This window comes from Mesoplodon densirostris, chromosome 3 (genome assembly GCF_025265405.1).
Source record: "Mesoplodon densirostris isolate mMesDen1 chromosome 3, mMesDen1 primary haplotype, whole genome shotgun sequence".
Lineage (NCBI taxonomy): Eukaryota > Metazoa > Chordata > Mammalia > Artiodactyla > Ziphiidae > Mesoplodon > Mesoplodon densirostris.
This window is the reverse complement of record NC_082663.1, coordinates 38,634-56,660: the sequence shown is the minus strand read 5'-3', so window position 1 is coordinate 56,660 and position 18,027 is coordinate 38,634. Positions and strand designations below refer to the sequence as shown.

The 18,027-nt window shown below is 54.6% G+C and overlaps 1 pseudogene; it reads left to right on the top strand.

The window, feature by feature from the left end:
• Nucleotides 1–10,341: 10,341 nt before the first annotated feature.
• LOC132485884 (phosphoethanolamine/phosphocholine phosphatase-like) lies at nt 10,342–13,955 on the top strand (annotated as a pseudogene).
• Nucleotides 13,956–18,027: the final 4,072 nt, after the last annotated feature.

Genomic DNA, 18,027 nt, shown 5'->3' with positions numbered 1-18,027 from the left:
TATGCCAACTAAAGCCCTGATGCTGTGCCTAACTGAGGCCCTGACTTTAGTCCCAAGGCCGTGACACTGTCCCTAACTAAGGCCTAGATGCTCATCCTAAGTCAGGGCCTCATACTGTCCCTACCTAGGGCCCTGACACTATTCCTAACTGAGGCCCTGACACAATCCGTAACAAAGTCCTTGACACTACTGCTAACTCAGGCCCTGACAGTGTCCCTAAATAACGCCCTGATACTACTCCTAACTCAGGCCATGACATTGTTCCTAACTAAGGCTCTGATACTACTCTTAACTCAGGCCCTGATATGATACCTAACAAAGACTCTGATGCTATTCCTAACCAAGGCCCTGACACACACTGTCCCTATCTAAGGCCTTGACATTGCTCCTAACTCAGGCCCTCACACGATTACTAACAAAGGCTCTGTTGCTAGTCCTAACTAAGGACCTGACACTGTCCCCAACTAAGGCCCTGACACTACCCCTAACTCAGGCCTTGACATGATACCTAACAAAGACTGTGATGCTAGTCCGAACTAAGGCCAAACACTGTCCCTAACTAAAGCCTTGACACTACTCCTAAGTCAGGGGCCTTAGTTAGGTCCTGTTTCAGCACCTTAGTTAGGAATAGCATGAGAACCTTTGTTAGGTATCGTGTCAGGGCCTAAGTTAGGAGTACTGTCAGGGCCTTAGGTACAGTGTCAGGGGCTGAGTTAGGACTATTCAGGTCCTTAGTAAGGGACAGAGTTAGGGCTTCAGGTAGGCTAATTATTACTTACTTAATAAGTAAGCCTTGTTAGGTATCGGGTCAGGGCCTAAGTTAGGAGTACTGTCAGGGTCTTAGTTAGGGACAGTGTGAGGGCCTTGGTTAGGACTAGCATCTGAGCCTTTGTTAGGGACAGTGTCAGGGTCTTAGTTAGGACTAACGTCAGGACCTTCTGTTAGGTACTGTCAGGGACTGAGTTAGCCATAGTGCTAGGTCCTTAGATAGGGACAGTATCAGGTCCTGACTTTGGACCAGCATCTAGGCCTTAGTTTGGGACAGTGTCAGGGCCTTGGTTAGGAGTAGCATCAGAGCCTTCTGTTAGGTACAGTGTCAGGGCCTGAGTTAGGAATAGTGTTAGGGCCTTTGTTAGGGACAGTATCAGGCCCTGACGTTGGACCGGCATCTAGGCCTTAGTTAGGGACAGTGTCATGGCCTTGGGGCTAAATTCAGGGCCTGATTTAGGCACAGCATCAGGGCTTTAGTCGGCATAAGAGGCTCGACTTTAGCTAAAGATAGAGTTAGGTTAATATCTAGGTGTAGTGTCAGGAAATGACCTGGGGATAGTGTCAATACCATAGTTACTGAGAGTACCAGGGGCCTTGTTTAGAACCAGTGTTAGGGCTTCAGGTAGGGACAGCATCAGAGCCTGACGTAAGGAGAGAGACGGCCTGAGTGAGGCCTAGCATCAGGCCCTTAGCTAGGGACCCTCTCAGGGCATGACTTAGGAGCAGCATTAGGGCCTTTGTAGGATGAGCATTAGGGTCTTTGTTAAAGACATGATCAGGGCCTGAGTTAGGAGTAGGTTCAGGGCCTTAGGTAGGGAGAGTGTCAGGGCCTTAGTTAAGACTAGCATCAGAGCCTTTGTTAGGTATCGTGTCAGGGCCTGTGTTATGTGTAGTGCCAGGGTCTTTGTTAGGGACAGTGTCTGACCTGAGATAGGAGTAGTGTGAAGGCTTTAGTTAGGGCCAGTGTCAGGGCCTGAGTTAGGAGTAGTCAGTGACTTAGTTAGGGACAGCATTAGGGCTTCAGGTAGGATAAGAGGCAGGACATTATCTATAGATCGAGTCAGGTTATGGGCTAGGGAAAATGTTAGGAAATGAGCGAGGGATAGTTTGAAGGCCTTAGTTATTCAGAGCATCAGGGCCTTATTTAGGACCAGCGTCAGGGCCTTATCTAGGGAAAGCGTCAGGCCAGGCTTAGGAGCAGCACAATTGCCTCTGTAGGATGAGCATCAGGGTCTTTGTTAAAGACATTCTCAGGGCCTGTGTTAGGGACAGCCTCAGGGCCTCACTTAGGGACAGCGTCAAGGCTTACATCAGGAGAGTTCTAGGACGTTATTAAGACATTTGTTAGAATATATTCTCAGGATAGTGTCAGGACTTTAGATATTGACGGCAGCAGGGCCTTAGTTAGGGTCAGTGTCAGGGCCTTAGGACTAGCATCAGAGCCTTCAAAGGACTCGTGTGAGGGCCTGTGTTAGGAGTAGTGTCAGTGCTTTAGTTAGGGCCAGTGTCAGGGCCTGAGTTAGGTGTAGTGTCAGGGCGTTAGTTAGGGACAGCATCAGGGCCTTAGTTAGGACTAGCATCAGAGCCTGAGTTAGGAGTAGTGTCAGGGCCTTAGGACTAGCGTCAGGGCCTTCTGTTACGTACAGTGTCAGAACCTGAGTCAGGAATAGTGTTAGGGCCTTAGTTAGGAACAGTATCAAGCCCTGACCTAGGAGAAGCATCTAGGCCTTAATTAAGGACAGTGTCACGGACTTGGGACTAAATTCAGGGCCTGAGTTAGGCGCAGCATCAGGGCTTTAGTTATCATCAGAGGGAGGACATTAGCTAGTGACAGGGTCAGGTTAACATCTAGGGATCGTGTCACAACGTTAGTTACTGAGAGTACCAGGGCCATTTTTAGAACCAATGTCAGGGCTTCAGGTAGGGACAGCGTGAGAGCCTGACTTCGGGAGAGTGACAGGGCCTGAGTGAGGCCTAGCGTCAGGCCCTTAGCTGGGGACACTGTCAGGTCATGACTTCAGAGCAGCATCAGGGCCTCTGTAGGATCAGTATTAGGGTCTTAGTTAAAGACTTATTCAGGTCCTGAGTTAGGAGCAGGTTCAGGGCCTTAGTTACGGAGAGTGTCAGGGCCTTAGTTAGGAGTAGCATCAGAGCCTTTGTTAGGTATCGTGTCAGGTCCTGAGTTAGGACTAGTCAGGGCCTTAGTTAGGGACAGCATTAGGGCTTCAGGTAGGATCAGAGGCAGGACATTAGCTATGGATTGAGTCAGGTTAAGGGCTAGGGATAATGTCAGTAAATGAGCAAGGGATGGTTTGAGGGCTTTAGTTACTCAGAGCATCAGGGCCTTATTTAGAAGCAGCGTCAGGGCCTTATCGAGGGACAGTGTCCGGGAAAGGCTTAGTCGCACCACAAATGCCTCTGTGGGATCAGCATCAGGGTGTGGGTTAAAGATATTATTGGGGTGTCTGTTACGGACAGCCTCGGGGCCTCACTTAGGGACAGCGTCAAGGTTCACTTAGGGAGAGTTTCAGGACTTCAGTAAGAGATGGGTCAGGATATAAGCTTAGGATTGTGTCAGGATATAGATATTGACAGCAGCAGGTCTTTATATAGGGACAGAGTCAGGGCCTGAGATAGGAGTAGCATCGGTGCTTTTGTTAGGTTAGGGTTAGAGTTATGGATAGAGGTTTTGGGTTAGAGGTTTAGGGTTAGGGGTTAGGGTTAGGGTTAGCGTTAGTGTTAGATATGGGTAGGGTTAGTTAGGGTTAGGGTTGGGGTAGGGTTAGGTTTAGGGTTAGGGATTAAGGTTTAGGGTTTAGGGGTAGGTTAGGTTTAGGGTACAGGTGAGGGTTAGTGTTAGGGTTAGGGTTAGGGTAGCATTAAGGTTAGGTTTAGGGTTAGGGTAAGGTTTAGTGTTAGGGTTATGGGTTAGGGTTAAGGTTAGGGTTAGGGTTAGTGTTAGTGTTGGGGTAGGGTTAGGTTTAGGGTTAGGGGTTAGGGTCAGGGTCAGGGTCAGGTTCAGGGTTAGGGTTAGGTTAGGGTTAGGGTTAGGGTTAGGTTATCGGTTAGGGTATGGGGAAGGTTACGGTTTAGTGGTAGCGTACGGGTTAGGGTATGGGTTAGGTTACGGTTTAGTGGTAGTGTACGGGTTAGGGTTAGGGTATGGGTCAGGGAATGGTATGCCTTAGTTTTAGGATTCGGGTATGGGTTAGGGTTAGGGTATGGGTTAGGGTACAGGTTAGGGTATGGGTTAGGGTTAGGGTACAGTTTAGGGTGTGGAGCAAGGGTGTCCTGAAGGGAGTGGCTTGGGCTCAGGAGGCGGTGGAGACTGTGTTTCGTGGGACAGTCTTGCACACCTGTGACATTTCGTTCTCGGGGTCAGCACGGCAGAGCGGATCCACCATCTGCCCATTTTTCTGTTCCTTCATCGCTCACTCATTCCCTTGCTCATTCATTCATTCACTCTCTCGATCCGTGACTTGAGCAGTTACTATGGGTGTACTGTCTGCAGCAAAACACTGGACGCAGAGGGCCTGAGAGATCTGGCCATCGGTAAGACTAAGGCCTGCTCAGCGCGTCACTCACGGTGAGCCCGGGAGTGAACTTTGCACCAGGGCAGGGTCTCCAGGGGGACGAGAAGACCATGCAACTGGGGTGCTGCCGCTTCCCGCCTCCTCTCCCTCAGGCTCCCTGGCCTGCCCGCGTCCCTGTGGCACAGCTCTGTGTTTGGTCACCCTTTGTGTGGTAGAGGCCTGGAGGAGATGGTCAGTGTCCTCATGGGAGGATCCTGCTGCCCACAGTGCACCTGGGACTCTGAATCCAAGTTCAGCCAGGGGAATACTCTGGAACTTTCTGACCTTCCAGGCCCCAAAAGCCTGGGAGCTTGGCTGGGCTCCCATACCCACTTCTTACGCAGTCTCCCTGGATCCCCCATCCCACCACAGTGAGGATCCAGAAGGTGCTATGTGAGGCCCTTTCCAGTCTGGGCAGCACCAGGGCCCTGGGGCTCTTCCAGGCCCAGAGCATCTCTGAGTGTGTTCCAGTGTAGTGAAAAACTGACAGTCTTCACACAGTGTAGAACAAGCCTGGCTGTTATTTATGGTTCGTGTTGTGTGCTTTTTCATGGTCTTGGAGAGTCCTATCATTTTTTTTTATGCATCAGCACATTTTCCTACAGCACGTGCTTGAGTCCACAGGCTCGGGGTATTCCTGGGTTCTCTGGTCAGGAAGGCCCAGTCAGACTGGAGGAGAGACTGACCACACCCAAGGCCTGGTCCTTGTCAGGCAGAGGGCAGGGGATAGTCCAGTTGAGGTAGGATTGAGGCTCATTCCAGGAGGGTCATCCTGACTGTGGTCTAAAGAGATGCTGCTGCTTCTGGGAATATTTTTTTCTAGAGGAGAAAAACAGAGATGTCGTATAGAGCATGACTTGGACTAACAGGCAAAGGCAAGTCCATGCAGGCCTGCGAGAGGGGGATCATGTCTCTCAGATCTTCATGGACTGTAGACCCAGCACCTCCGCAATGAGCCCCAGGTGGAGCAGCATTAAGACATAGAAGAAGTGGACTTGGGTCAGACTGCAGCTTTGTGATTGTGCACAGAGACGGCTGACTGTTTCCCAACTCCAGTGTTCTAGAACTGGGGCCTCTGGAGGGCATAGGCATTCAGGAATACGGTGAAGTGCTTATGGAAGAGTAGATAGCAAAATGTAAGCCTCAGCCCAGAGCAAGATACCATGCAAGATAACACAAGACCTCCTGTCAGGAAGTAGCACCGACATGACCTGCAACTGACACTCAGACTTGCTTCTCCCACGAGCGGCTGGGGTAGCGGAAGGCTCGGCTGAGGCAGCTGAGAAGGCTGGGTCTGTACCCCACGACTGGGCAGGGCAGAGCGTGCTTGAGCCTCCAACGAGCCTCTGTGACAGATGCAGGGCCGTGACCAACTTTGTTTCCCAGGGACCATCTGGTGTCTCCTCGTTCTTGGGGAGGCTGAAACAAAAACAAACTTTGTGAAATTTCCTGAGCTTTTGTGTGTATGTGTGTGTATTACGTGAGTGTGCACAAGCATGTGCATGTGTGTGCTGTCTGTGCACAGGTCTGTGTACATCCGAGTGCATGTGAGTGTGTTTATGTGCAGGCAGGCACATGTGTGTATGCACGTGTTTTTGCATGTGCAGCACGTGTGATTGTGTGCCTGTGTGTGACTGCAGTCCATCTTTTCATGTGTGTGTGTACATGTGTGTGAATGCCGGTATGCTTGGGTATGTACGTGCACATGTGTGTACACATGCGTGCTGTGGGGGGATGAGGAAGGCACGGAATTGTTGCTTTCTGGTGCCGCCTTCCCCCACCCTCCCTTTTGCTGTTGCCTCAGCACTTTGTGGTGAAGTGTAGAGACTCAAAAGGAGGACCACTACCCGCTACCGTCAGTGATCTGCCTGCTCATCCTCATGGTCATCCATCTGTCCAGTAAACATCCCTGAGCCTGTGCCATGTGCTGGGGCCTGGGGTCCACAGTGAAGCAGGAGCATGCTCTCAGCTCTGCTCAGCCCAGCCGGGCGCGGGGCAGAGAAGCTGCAGGCCAGGTGTGTCTGTGGAGGGAGAGGTTACCTCTGGCTGGTGGGTCAGCGGAGGTGGCAGCTGAGCTGAACTGAAGGAGCGGGATGGACGGAGCTCGCTCTAGAGGAGGGTGGGGGCAGGGGGCAGGGGAAGAGGCTGGGTGTCTGGCTCGCGGGGAGGACGCATCGCAGAGGGGCTGCAAGGGTGGCCAGACAGCTAGCTTTGACTTCGTTTTATAGACAGAACAGTTTTGGAACCAGAGACAGGATTAGGCCCACATTTTTCCTCTGGTGGCGGCTGAGGGGTTTGATGGTAGAAGAGAGAAGCTGGGCCAAGGAACAGGGGTGACGGTAGGGGCTGTGCCTCTGCCAGGCTTCCAGCCTCTTTGTGGTGGTCCCTTCGGTCCACAAGGTTAGCACACACCTTGCATGAGGCCGGAATGGGGCTTCCTCTTCATTCCCTCTTTCCCAGAAGTAAACGCAACACAGTTTGGAGTTGGTGAGACTGAGGGGGCCATCTTTCAGGAAAGGCAAGCATCAGCGTTGGCTGGGGTGCCCACCCGGGGACAAGGGGGACCCTTAGCCAGACCCGCACACCCCGGGGAAGGACACGGTGTGCTCAGAGAGGCAGGAATAGTCAGGAAAGCCAGGTGTGCAGAGAAGGCTTGGCCAAGGGGGCCCTGGGGGCTCAGACACTCAGGAAGTGAGGGGAGGGGCGGCCAGACAGCCGTGAACTAGACCCAGGGGTCGACGGACCAACGGTCATGCTGTGTGCAGGGTGGACACACAGGGCCAGAGGCTCTTCTGTAGGGAACGTCTCCTGGCTGCAGTGGGCTCTGGAAATCGTCTGCGGGTTGCCACGCCTTCTGGGGCTCTCCGGCCCAGGCCCCAGCCGAGAGCTGCCTGTCCAGCCTACCCTGGCTCCCCCTCCAGACTGCGCAAGCCTGGGCGGGCGGGACGGGCTCCCCGTGCCTCGGTTGCCATGACCTGTGACGTTTCCTTTCCAGTTGCCAGATTCATTTTAAGTATATATGTAGTTTCTTGCGTTGCCTTGCGCCACCCGTTGGCTTAGGGAAGAACTGCCCTAGTAGGTTGGCCTGCAAGGTGTGCTACTTCAGAGCCTCCATCTGACATACTCTTCCCTGTCCGAAATGCAAACACAGCACACACTCCCTGCCTGGTTTGGGAATGATGACACCTCACCTCTCACCTCTCCTGCCGTCTCCTGCCCGCACTCCAACCTCAAGGACACTTCGGTTCCGCATCTGACTCCCGACCCCTCCAGCTGGTTGGGGACAGGCAGCCTCATGAGACAGTGTGCACAAAGGTTTCTGGCCGGGCTGTGAGGATGGGGACCAGGTCCCACCTGTGCCAATGAAGCAGGCGTCTCACCTGGATTTGTCTCCGGGCTCTTGAAGGTGGACTGAAGGTCAGACAGTCCAGAGGCCAAGGGCCCCAGAGGAGGGGGGTGTGGGCGCAGGTAGACCAGGAGCAGCTGCCCCTCTGGTCAGGAGAGTCCAACAACCCAGGGCTTTCTGGTTCCTGGGAGGAGGAGAGGGCAGAGGCAGTGGGGGCCCAAAGACAGGTCCTGCTTCACCTCTGGATGGAGCCACTCAGCTGAGCCCAGGTTTTGAGGAGTTACAGTTAAAGGATGCAGGCTAGAGGGTCAGGTTAGATGGTCTGAGTCAGGGTCAGGGTAAGGGTTAGGAGTTTACAGGTCAAGGTCGAGTATCTAGGGGCTAGGGGTTAGGAGCCTTAGGGTTTAGGATTAGAGATGAGGAGGTTAGGGTTAGGGAGTGAACAGTAGAGATTTGGGCGTTAGGGTTAGTGGGTTAGTGTTAAGCACAACTGGCCCACGGCCCCCCTAACCCCACACCTCTGAGGCCTGTAGGATGGACAGGACTTGCCCGGGGTCACTCACGAGCGGGGGTTCACCTGGACCGCTGGTTATCTACCCCCGTCCTGGAACCTGATGGCAGAAGAATGAAATGTCTGCTCGGGTCACTGACTGTTTCAAATCCAACTCAACCTCAGTCAATGGCTGTTAGGGCCTCAGAAGCCCACAGGGTTTCCTCCTACCATCTGAACTGGAGAGAGTAGTGCTGGCCCCACTTGGCCTGGGCAGCCCGGGTCCAGCAGAGGCCTGACTGAGCTCACTCCATGGTCATGTTATGAATTTATACAGAACTTGGTGCAGCGACCTACCAGTCCCCAGGTGCTGCCTCCTGAGGGCTGCTGGGGCCCTCCTGGGACTGCAGGCATCCTTTGTCCCATCTGAGTGGGCATCAGTAGACATCAAGTCTCAGGACAGCCCTTGACCTCTGACCATCCAGGCAGTCATCTGTGGTCCTCCAGCTCAGGCCAGTCTGGTCCCTGTCAAGCCCCTGTGGCCAATTACTGAGCTGACCTTGCTGCTGGCAATTGAACAGCTACCTGGGCAGCACAGACAGCCCTTTGGGATGTTTCAGTTACTAACATCCTTGTGGTTGAGAAAAGGGCCTCCCCCTCACAGGCCCATAGCCTGCCAAGCGAGGTAATAACTGTGTAAACATTTGAGTGTGTCCCTGACACAACAACCATACAGCAGACCATGGCCTTGCAATCCTTTGGGCTTCCAGCTGTAACAAACTTTTGATATTCATACTCATTAACAGTCAAAGATACGGGAGCAACTGGGCCACCCAATGGACAGTTTCACACTGAGGCTGCATGGTCTTGGAGAGCCACGTGCACCCATGTGGTCTCTGAAAGCTGCCAATGATGGGTTCCATGATACGGCATAATCCTTGAGCCTCCCACTGCTTCACTGAGCAAGAATTTCCTAACCACCATAGCATTTAGTCTCTGCTCTTTGTAAAGGAGGGAGGAGACTGGATAAATGAGCAGTATTGTTCTTGGGGGATGGGTGAGTCACGTGGCCATGGGGCAGGTGTGACTCCTGGGCTCCCACCACCAGAGACATCAAGGAGGGCTGTTCCTTTTGCAAGAGGAAGAGGTTCTTGCTGTTGTGGACGGACAGCAGGAGCACTGGATGGGTGGCTGCAGCCCCTGACCCGAAATCAGCCCCTTCCTTCCTTGGCCTTCAGATCCCACAGCTGTGCAGTGGGCCGTCAGTGATGTGGAATCTGCCGCTTTCCCCTATCCAGCGTCTGTTCTCAGGCCAAAGTCCAGAGCCTCAGCTTTCCTTTGGGAACTTCTTACCTGTTTCCAGTCCAAACAGTTCCAGAGGGCTGATGCTACGTTCCACCCACCTTGAAGATGGGCATATGATCCACATTTAGCCAATCCCATGTTCCATCCTATGGGTGCTCTGATGGGTTCAAGGACGATGCTATGACCCAAAACCAGGCCAATGACGTTTATTTTATTTTAATTTTTGGCAATGCTGTGCACGCGAGATTTTAGTTCCCCGACCAAGGATCGAACCTGTGCCCCCTACATTGGGAGCGCAGAGTCTTAACCACTGGGCCACCAGGAAAGTCCCTTCCCCTCACTTTCAAAACTGCTATGGATTTAAAGCACACAAGATGGTTGTGATATAAGTGGCCTTTTCAGTATGACTTCTTTGACTTAGAATGTTTTCAATGTTTATCCATGTTGTAACATGGATTATCAGTGCTTCATTCATTTTTTTTTATTGTGGTTAAAAATACATAACATGGGGATGGGGGGCAAGTGGAGGGAACGGCCCAGATGCACAGCATTCACGGACCCTCTGGACTGGAAGCACTCGTGAGAGCCGGAGCCCAGAAATCCGGGGATGGATAAGACGCAGCGTCCCCTCCAATTCCCGTGAGCACCCCTTGCTCCATCCTGCGCCCAAATACCTCAGCTAGGCCCTCTCCCCACTCTTGACACTCCAGACTCAGCCGGGACAGACCTCCGCTGCCGCCGCTCCCCACCCTGCAGGAGAAGCTCAGAGGTCCTGTCCCCCTTTCTTCTGAGGGACTCTTTTTGGTGACCACAAAAGGATTTGGTCGCTCCGGACAAAGCTGGTAGAGGATAGCGGGATGGCTGCGCCCGGCGCGCCACGCTTCCTCCTGACCTTCGACTTGGACAAGAGTATCGTGGATGAAAACAACGACGACTCTGTTGTGCACGTGCCGCGGCGGGCCAGCGGCTGCCTGAGAGCCTGCGTGCCACCTAGCACGAGGGCTTCTACAACGAGTACATGCAGCACGTCTTCCAGTACCTGGGCGAGCAGGGCGTGCGGCCGCGGGACCTGCGCGCCATCTACGAGGCCATCCCCCTGTCGCCCGGCACGGGTGAGCTGCTGTAGTTTGTGGCCAAGCAGGGCGCCTGCTTTGAGGTTATTCTCATCTCAGACGCCAACACCTTTGGCGTGGAGAGTGCGCTGCGCGCCGCCGGCCACCACGGCCTGTTCTGACGCATCTTCAGCAACCCGTCGGGGCCCGACCCTTGGGGGCTGCTGGCGCTGCGGCCCTTCCACGCGCACAGCTGTGCTCGCTGCCCCGCCAACATGTGCCAGCACAAGGTGCTCAGCGACTATCTGTGCGAGCAGGCCCACGACCTCTTGCCCTTCGAGCACCTTTTTTACGTGAGCGACGGCGCCAACGACTTCTGCCCTATGGGGCTGCTGGCAGGCGGCGACATGGCCTTCCCGCTCCACCACTACCCCATGCACCGCCTTAGGCAGGAGGCGCAGAAGGCCGAGCCCAGCTCCTTCCGCGCCAGGGTGGTGCCCTGGGAAACCTCCACCGAAGTGCGCCTACACCTGCATCAGGTGCTGAGGACGTGGCCTGCAGGGGCCACCCGGGCGGGGAGGGGGTGGGGCGGTGGGGGTCGGGAAAGAGAAAGCTAGTTTTATTACTCCCTTTCCCTTGCGTTTTGGTATATCCCTCCAGGATTTCCCAGAATCCCAGGTTGGTCCATTTGGGGACTGGAGGAGGGAGTTGGGAGCTGTCCCCATCTGTGCAGTTCACCGAGCTCAGCTGCCTCCCCCAGTTCCACTGCAAGCGAATTCTGGAGTCCGGCCGCAGCAGCGTGGCACGCATATCTGAGCAGGCGGCAGTGTTTCCACAAACCTTGTCCTCTCAGTTGGGAGGACGGGGTTCCCTGTCAGGGTCGAGAAGGAACATGTCCCGCCGCGTTGTGGTTAACTGTTGCTTTGGGCTGCGTGGCCTCCCTCCTTCAGTCTTCTGTCCAGGGGACCCAGGCCCCGAAATGTACCCTGCCGACCTCCCCCGCACCGGACTCCCCGTGGGGAGAGGTGGCGCTCCTTGCTGATGGTCCCAGGCCTAGATCGTGCTTTACCTACTGTGACTGTACACTACACTCCTTGCCTCACCCCCGCCCCACCCACCCTGTTAGCATCCCCACAGGATAAAAAGCTCGAGGGAACAGTCACCTCCTGTTGGTGGAAAGAGGTAGCACACTGTCCCGGGGCTCGGGTCTGGCCAGCCAGGGACCTCACAGAGCCCGAAGATGTCTCCTTGCACCACAGCCTCGTCTATGCAGCAAGAAAGCAGGGACTTAACCAAAGTCGCCCCACTGACTGGGCCATTTTGAGCCCCCCTCCTCCCGTATGAAACAGAAAGCCATGATGCTGTAAAGCAGAGCCAGTGGAAACCCAAGGCCCACCTCCCTCTTCTGGGGTTTCAGAGCTGTGAAGGAGGTGAAGGGGCAGAGGTGAGCGAGGTGTCTCACGTTGCCGTCTGGGGGTTGAGGGCGAAGTGAGCTCTGCTCTCAGAGAGCCCCACCTAAGTGAGGGAGCTGGTCCCCACTCTTGGAGGAGTGCCCAGCCCGGGGAACCAAGACTGAATACATAACACAGCAGGCAACAGGCAGAAGAGCAGGGTGCGGCCCAGCTTCGCAGAGGGGCACAGGGGTCTAGTGTGGAGGGCTCAGTGAGCACCGAGGAGATGGGAGATACTGCTGCTTAGGGCAGGCAGAGGAGGCTCAATGAGCGGGAGCCTTACAGGTGGGTTGCCTTTCAGTCCCTCGGCCTGCTAGCCCTGCAGGGCAATCATCAGGAGGTCATCAGAATTTTATTCAAAGTTGGCACTTGCAGCTGGAGACCCTGTCTTGCATGGCGTAAGGGTCCCCTGTGGGTAAGGTCACCAAACTCCTTGGCTTCCAGTTTTTCCTGTCTCCAGCAGGCCTCTGGGTACCTCCTCTGTCTTTACCAGGACGCCTTCCCACTGCAATGGGGGGAAGGAACAGACACAGCTCACAGCCCAGGAGGCGTGCCGGTCTGGTCCAGTCTTGACTGGAGCAGGCTTTGGTGTGGGACTCAAGAGGCTCACTCAAGGCGGTGCTTGAGTCAGCATCCCAGAGATCCCAGGCTGTCAGCAGCTGGGCTGCACATAGTTCCCGGGGAAGAATCCAGACCCCTCTGAGCCAATGCCCTCACACCAGCCATTGGAGTAGCGGCGGGTGATGCAGATAATGGTGCCCTCAGAGAAGGAAAGTTCATTGTCCTTCTGGCGGGTGTATGGGTACAGTGTCATTACTGCAGGGCGGGAGGAGAGGGGTGCCATGAGACGTGCCTCCTGCCCCGCCATAGGGATGCTTGTGCCCTCATACTGGACTCTAGGGGGCAATGTGGGGAGTGGGGCAGGAGATTCCTTCTTCAAAGCCCCAGGACTCCTCCCAACTGAGCTAATATTCAGTATCAGGCCAGCTGCTTCCCTCCTCTGTGGGGGTGCGGTGGGGTGGAATAAAAGGCTCCACGAGGGTGACAAAGGCCATCCCCTCCACTCCAAGAAACTTCAGTGTTTGAGAGCAGGGCCCCAGGATCTACCCATGTTTTGTAATCTGCTTTCAGCCCCCGTTCATCCTGGTCTTCCCACAATGTCTCTGGCAGGTGCTGGAGGTATTGCTCAGTAGGTGCTCAGTAAATACAGCAACATTGAACAGTGTAGACTTGGCCGAGTGAGTCTTGGGCAAGTCACTTAGTTTAACCTCTCAGGCTCAGCTTCGTCTGTTAAATGGGAGTGTGAAGATCGTAGGAGGTTAAGTAAAACAAAATAGATGAGAAGCTTTGACTCTGGAGTCTGGTATAAAGCAGGGGCTAAATTATGTTAACCCCCCCACATAACATAACATTTACCATTTAAATCATTTTGAGCATACAGTTCTATGGCATTAACTACATTCACGTTGTTGTACAAATAGTCTCAGCATCCACCTCCAGAACTTATTCATTTTCCCTATGGAAAATTGTGTATCAGTTTCTCTTAAGTTTTTGCCAACATTTGTTATTTTTAGCTTTCTTGATTGTAGGCGTTCTAGTGTGTGGAGGGGTCGGCGTTGTGGTGTTAACTTGCATTTCATCACGACTAATGACGATTAACATCTCTTCATGTGCTTGCTGAGCATTTGTATGTCTTATTTGGAGAAGGGTCTTTTGAAGTCCTTTTTCCATTTAAAACATTGGGTTGTTTGCCGAGTCCCGCCAAGCTCTCCTCCTGGCGGCGTTGGTGTTGGTGAGTCCAGCCTGGAGCGGTCTCCGCGCCGCAGCGGGGCATCGCTAGCTGCCTCTCAGGAGAGGAGACGCCCGCCCCCCGGCGCCCGTGCCTGGAGCGCCGAGATCGTGCTGCGCCGCGCGGACGCGGCGCCGGCGTGGGCGGGTCTTGCTCGGCATTGGCTGCGGGTCACCTGAGCGCGGCGGCGTTCTGCGCGCCTCTCACGGAAGAGTGTCCTGGAAGTGGGCGTTCTGACCAGAGCGCACCTGGCGCGGGGCGTCCTCGGGGCTCCTCGCCGTCGGCGCCACGCGAGCTGGCGGGGGTCTAGGGAGCCAGCGCCCGGCGGCTGGGAATGACCCGTCCCGTGGGTCCCAGGCACCCCAGCGGCATCCGAGCGCGGAGCGGAGGGAGTCTAGGGAGCCAGCGCCCGGCGGCTGGGAACGACCCGTCCCGTGGGTCCCTGGCACCCCAGCGGCATCCGAGCGCGGAGCGGAGGGCTGTGGACCGCAGGTAAGGGGACAGGGGTTGGTGGGGGTGGGTGGAGGAAGGAACGACGAATTACACCAGAGCTGTTTGGTACAGGGGCAGAAACAGAAAACTCAGACATACCACTGCAGAGGCCATGGGAGTTAAGTTGTAAATGCTGCTGGCTTTCAGTAGCCTGCAGCCATTCTCTTCTGTAGCTGATGGGATACAAAGCTCTACTGGGTTGTTCTTTGCACGGGATAGTCTTGTTTTGCAGAAATTCAGCTCATAGCCATACTTGATGTGTAAGTGTAAGGTCGGATCTTAACAAACGGCATCGCGAAACAGAGGAAAGCTTCAAGTGAGCTTTAATAGGGGGCGCTCCCGGGCGAGGTTCACTGGTCCGAGAGAAAGGGGCCAGAGAAGTCGCCCCCGGGCGAGGGCTGGGCAAGATTTTATAGGGGAAGAAGGGAAAGGGGTGTGGTGAATCTGGGAGGGCGCAGGGAATTCCTTATCTGGTGGTCTCTTCGGGTGTCGTGGCACTATCTGGTGCCGGTTCCATCAGTCTTGGGACCGCTAGTCCCGTCTCTCGAAAGGCGGGAAGGCTGGGCCGGGTGGAAAGCCCCCAGGTCAGTTCCTGGAACTGGGTGGTCCGGAATGTCTCCAGGTCAGTTTCTGGAATTGGGTGGTCCGGAGAGTTTCGGTCTGATGCAACCTGTGAATCTGATTGCGTTCCCCTGCCTCGGGCCAGTTGGCCTTACATCCCGACATCTTTGGTGTAATGGGGCGGCGTTCCGATCTCTGGCTACTTCATGCTGAATGGGGGCATCGAAAGGGGAGTCGGGCGACCAGAGGTCCGAGGCTTAGGGGAGACCAGTGGGGGTTTCTGTAGGAAGCAAGGTGTAAGGACCGAGGAACATTTGGTTTGTGGCCACCCGAGAGACTTCCTCCATGCGCTGGCGAAGGAACCTAAGAAAACGGGGCAAACATGAGCAAGATACAGATGAGAATTAAGGGGCCTCGGGTTGGTGTTAGCCAAGTATAGAGGGTGGATCGCCACCAATCGGGAATTGGGGAGGCGGACTGTTGGTGTTTGCGTTGGAGTTCTTCTCTTAAGCGATGGAGGGCGTTTACAGCAGCATTCCTCCTGTAGGAAGAGGCAGGTACCTCCTTTGTCGCCCGTCAGGAAATCCAGGGCTCGTCGATTCTGGAGAGCGACTCGGGCTATGGAGGTGATTTGGCACTGGAGAGAGGAGATGGAGGCGGCGGAGCCTTCAATGGCTAGCTGGAGTTTATGTTCTAAGTCGCGGGATGTTGAAACACTATGTGTTAGAGCTCCCCCCGCCCCCCGAGGCCTGCAGCGACCAGGGAGGAGGCGAGAGAGATGCCTGCGACCAGAGGAAGAAAGATAGCTCTTTTTTGTCGGGTAAAGGGCGGCGTGATTAGCGAGGAAAATTCGTCTTGGCTATACAGTGTGAGTTGTGGGACGAGAGTAACGGGGGTACATGGGAAGGGGGAGGAAGAATTGATCTTTTTTTTTTTTTTTTTTTTTTGCGGTATGTGGGCCTCTCACTGTTGTGGCCTCTCCCGTTGCGGAGCACAGGCTCCGGACACGCAGGCTCAACGGCCATGGCTCATGGGCCAAGCCGCTCCGCGGCATGTGGGATCCTCCCAGACCGGGGCACGAACCCGTGTCCCCTGCATCGGCAGGCGGACTCTCAACCACTGCGCCACCAGGGAAGCCCAGAATTGATCTCTTTTGTGAGGGAACCATTGCACCACAAAAACATGCCTGGTGGTGCTTCAATTGATGTGTTTACCGTGAGGGATGTGTTGCAAAGAAACCCAGTATCAGCTAGATTTGTGCGGCTGCCGTAACAGATGGTGAGATATTTTTGAATCAAGGAATATGGGGACTTTTAACGGGGAAGAAGGTGGGTTTGGGGATGTGTAGGAAGTAGAATTGAAGGGCTGGTCGAGTGGGACAGCAGCGAAGGGCGGCCGGCCAAGCGAGGCACATAGAAAGCAGTCGGAGATGTTACCTATTCCTGTGTGGTTGAGTATCTGTAGTGTTTGTTTGGTCAGTTCGGCTGCTGCTGCTAGGGCCCGAAGGCATGGTTGCCATCCCCGAATGGTTGGGTGTAGCTGTTTGGAGAGGTAAGCCACGGGGCGGTAGGAAGGCCCTACAGGCTGGGCAAGGAGTCTAGTGGCTATTCCGGCCCGTTCATCCACAAAAAGGAGAAAAGGTCGGTTTGGGTTGGGCAGAGAAAGGGGAGGAGAAGATATCAGAGCGTTACGGAGGGTGAGAAAGGCCTGTTGAACGGCGGAAGGAGAGGTGAGGGGTCCTTGAGGGGTTTCCTTAGCGGCTAGATATAAGGGTTTAGCGAGGAGAGCAAAGTTAGGGATCCAGTGTCGGAAAAATCCTATAAGGCCCAAAAAGGAGAGAATTTGTTCCGCTGTTTCCGGAGGCTGGAGTTCACGGATAATCCGGGTGCGATCGGCTGTTAGACCTTTTGTGGTAGGGGTAAGGTGGAGCCCCAGGTAGGTTACAGAAGATACAGATAACTGAGCCTTGGCTGGGGAGACCCGATAACCGCGAGAGCCAAGGTAATTGAGGAGATCTGCAGTATGTTGTCTTGAGAGGCTGAGAGATGGGCTACAAAGGAGGAGGTCATGTACATATTGAAAGAGATTGCTGGGGGTAAGGGAGCAGGAAGTGAGGTCCCGTGCCAGCGCCTGACCGAAGAGGTGAGGACTCTTGTGGAAGCCCTGGGGAAGAACTGTCCAGGTGAGCTGACTGGAAGTATGAGTATCCGGATCCGTCTAGGTAAAGGCGAAGAGGAAATAGGAGTCGGGATGTAGGGGAATCGTGAAAAAGGCATCTTTGAGATCCAGAACCGTAAAGTTGGGTTGTGGATGGGGGGATATGGGAGAGCAAGGTGTATGGGTTTGGTACTACTGGGTGGAGAGGAATTATGGCCTCATTGATTAGTCGGAGGTCCTGGACCAGGCGATAATCCACAGAGGCCTTGCGGACAGGCAGGATGGGGGTGTTGCAGGGACAGTCAATGGGGATAAGGAGTCCCTGGCTTAGGAGTCTGGTGATAATAGGTCGTAGGCCCCTAAGGTTCGTCTCAGAGATGGGAAATTGGGGCCTTGATGGAAATTTGGAGGGGTTCTTTAGGCGGATGAGGACGGGGGAATGGTGTGTTGCTATTATGGGCTTAGAAGCATCCCAGACATGGGGATTGATTGGGTTCGGTGTGATTGGAAGAGGGGGATAGGAGCGGGAGGGTTCTAGAGACAGGCCGAGAAGAGGAAGCAGGAGTTGGGAGGAGGGGACCTTAGGGTCAAGTCTGTCCAGCTGGAGGGAGGCCCCTAAGTGGAAAAGGGTATCTCGACCTAGCAAGGGAACTGGGCAGGATGGTATGACTAAGAAGGAATGAGTAAAAGGGAGTCCTTCGATATGACATGGGAGTGGACCGGTCTGGAGTGGGAAGGATGTTTTGCCATCAATACCCATGACCGAGATCTGGGAAGGAGAAACTGGCTCGGAATAAGTAGGCAGGACCGAATAGGCAGCCCCCGTGTCCACCAGAAATGAAATGGACTTATCCGCTACCTGTAGCGTTACCCTGGGCTCGGTGAGGGTGATGGGGGTCTTCGAGTCCGGGTGCCGTCAGTCGTCAGCCAATCCCAGCAGTTCGAGTGGTAATGCCATTGGGTCGGCCTGCCCCCCACGTGGAGACGCTGAGGGAGGGCCAGTCGTAAGGCAGTCACTCTTCCAGTGGCCCGTTAACCCGC